Genomic DNA, 2,830 nt, shown 5'->3' with positions numbered 1-2,830 from the left:
TATGTCTTTGAGTTTACTAAAGAAAGTAGGAAGTAGAAGGGGTGGAGTCCAAGGAAGATTTTGTGTCCTGGGCATTTTTGTGCATATTCAGATCTGCTTTTGAATAGTTCAGCTGTGCCTACCTATATCTACCTGATAGCTGAAATTCTCTTACCCCGAGACAACTTTCCTTGCATAAAGTTCTTTTCAAGCAGTCATTTGAAGCCTCTTTTTAGTTCCACTGCCAGATATTTATTTGTTTGTTTGTTTTCCTGAGAAGGGGAGAGTGGGGATGCCTGGATGTAAATGTTGCTTCCCTCCCCATTAGCCACCTGCTGCCCAGTGGAGGAGAGCTGTGACCAGGTTTTCCCTGTGTCTCCCTGGACCAGACACAGATGTTTCAGGAGGAGATGCTATCACAAAAGGGTTACTGGCAAGGGGATGCTTGTTCTAAGCTCCAGCCTTAGCTATCTGCAGTGTGGACTTAGTCTTTTCTTCCTCTTCTCCTCACTTTCAGTGAAAGTAGAGAGAAAAGCAATTTGTAGAGAAAACGCAATTTCCAGACAAAGATTTTAGTCTGCCAGAGAAGAGTGAAGAGGGAGAAAGAGGCTAGATGGGGGCATGGGTGTGGTGGGGGTGCTGGCTACAGGAGGGGGGGGAGGGGAGAAAGTAGGCAAAGGCAGGCCTGTGGTGAGAGTCCAAACAGCAGAGAAAGGGCTGCTGGGCACAAGGGAGTTAGTGGAGAGTGTGCCAGAAACCTTGCCACAAAAGAGCAAAGACCTGAACAGGAGGAATGTTTGAAAACCAAAGTGTGAATGGATTTTGGGATACTCTTGGCAAGAGTGCTGCAAACAGAATACAAAATAGGCCATAGCAACGACGACTCATAGAAGCAGAACTACTGAGAAGGTAGTTAGGAGGTACAGCAGAAATGACCTAGCAAATAAATGAGGGAGAGAGAGAGGGTATGAGAATGAAGGCCTGAGACAGAGAGCGAGAGCGACATCCAATGAAAGCACAAGCAGAACAGAAACAGACTGGGACAAAACACAGAGCCAGACCCCAAGACAGGGACACAGAGAGTCACACTGAGAGAAAGACAGAAAGGACTGGGGGTGTGGGGGGATAGGGGTGGGAGAGGGTTGAGAGAGAAAGTCTCCAGCCAAATGCCTGACGACTTGGCAAGTCGACAGCAGCAGGCAGGCCAGGCAGTAACTGCACTTGCTGTGTCTAGTCTATTGTTGTCTGGGGGTGGGGGGTGGGGTGGGGGGGGGAGTTGTTTGTTTGTTTTTTTGTTTGGCCTCTTTGTCTCTTTTGTTCCAAGCAGTTAGTTTGCTTCTTTCCCAGACACTGGCTGATAGAAGAGCTTTATGGATTTTCTCTTAAAGGGACAGAATTAGTTAGCTCATGAGTACTAGTGATTTTTCAGTCCTACCCAGTTCTTAGTGAAATGACTGTTTATTAAAAATGGAGAGTCATTATTTATGCTGTTTTTGTGCCTGATTAACAAAAATAAACTGGTCAATTTCATCCTCTCCTCAAAACCTCCTCTACAGTCTTGGTAACCCTGCGAAGAAGGAAAAAACAAAAAGGAGAAGGAAGCCTTACACACACATTGCTAGATGTTCATTTTTAAAATCTAAGGCATCTAGATTTATATTAGAAATATAAACCCAGGATTTTAAATGACCAGAAGAGGGACTTGGAAGAAAGAAGCATGATCAGATCATTCCTCCCTGGCAATCCCAAAGCACTCCTTGTGCCATCAGCCTTATCCTAGCCCCCAGGCCTATCCCAGGCTCTGCTAGACACTCTGAGAACCTGTCCTTAGTGGCCTTTTTGAGTGAGACTCTTAACACACTCAGGCAGCCAGGGTGCCAGAGTGAGAGGGCACCAAGTGACCAAACTGAAGGGAGAAGTATCTTCTATGTATTTGAGGTAACATAGGGGAAAAAGAGGGGCATCCAGCATACCTTTGCTTATTTTGTCATTGTTCATTTCCACAGAAATTCCCAGTTTCCTGTCTTCAGAATAACTTAAGTAGGTTTTGGTCTAAAGCAGACAGTTTCTGAAGGAGATGAATTTTTAACACACACCCAAATGCATCTGTCTTCATATTTCCCCCTTATAACAACACACTCATGCCTTTTCTTTTTTCTTTCCTCAATCCTATCTTTCCTTTCTGTGGTCCCTTTGAAATCTAAGGTGCTAAAGAATAAAGCAACAACACAAGCTAAGGACTTGGGTATTGTAGGAAAGGAAGGTGGGATGGAGATAGCAAAAGGAAACAGGCTGCTTTGTGTGAGAGAGATCCTTTTTGTTGGAAGTTAACTCACTGAGAGCTTTTGCAGCAGTTGGAGAGTTGCTGTAGTGACTGACTCTGCTGGATTACAGCTCTTCTACTCAGTCCCAGACCAGAGGACTTTGGGAATTAGAAAGAAAAGAGACAATTCTTTCAAAGACTCAAGCCTGAGGAGTTGGGTGAGGAATTATGAACCAGGGTTGCTAGCATCCACAGCTTGATCCACTGACCTCTCCAGCCACTTTTCAAAGCCCTTGTAGGGGCTCCGCCTAGGGTACTGCATGATTTCTATTTTGCATGTGTCCTATTTATAGAGCTAGGGAACCTTCCCCGCCCCCTCCCTTTTCTAGGTCCCGCTTTGCTGAGGCTTTCTCCCACACAACCTTGATGGTAACAAGGAAAGGTTTAGGCATGTAGAAAACAGTCCAGAAGTGATGGATCCTAGATGGCAAGAATACTATGAGACATTGGTTTACAGTGGGTCCAGGTGGAGCCAGGTCTGGACAAAGCACCCAGGAAGGAGCCCGCAGAGCTTGCACCCAGTGCCTC

General features: G+C 45.7%; 1 long non-coding RNA gene across 1 annotated transcript; it reads right to left on the bottom strand.

The window, feature by feature from the left end:
- Window positions 1-1,418: 1,418 nt before the first annotated feature.
- Window positions 1,419-2,228, bottom strand: LOC132540734 (uncharacterized). Its single transcript, XR_009551892.1, has 2 exons — window positions 1,953-2,228; window positions 1,419-1,546 (listed from the first exon to the last, which is right to left on the bottom strand). It is a non-coding gene; the product is annotated as an uncharacterized LOC132540734 (long non-coding RNA).
- Window positions 2,229-2,830: the final 602 nt, after the last annotated feature.

The sequence above is a fragment of the Erinaceus europaeus genome, chromosome 10 (genome assembly GCF_950295315.1).
Source record: "Erinaceus europaeus chromosome 10, mEriEur2.1, whole genome shotgun sequence".
Classification (NCBI taxonomy): domain Eukaryota; kingdom Metazoa; phylum Chordata; class Mammalia; order Eulipotyphla; family Erinaceidae; genus Erinaceus; species Erinaceus europaeus.
Note: the sequence above shows the minus strand (reverse complement) of the source record. Positions and strands in the feature narration are given on the sequence as shown.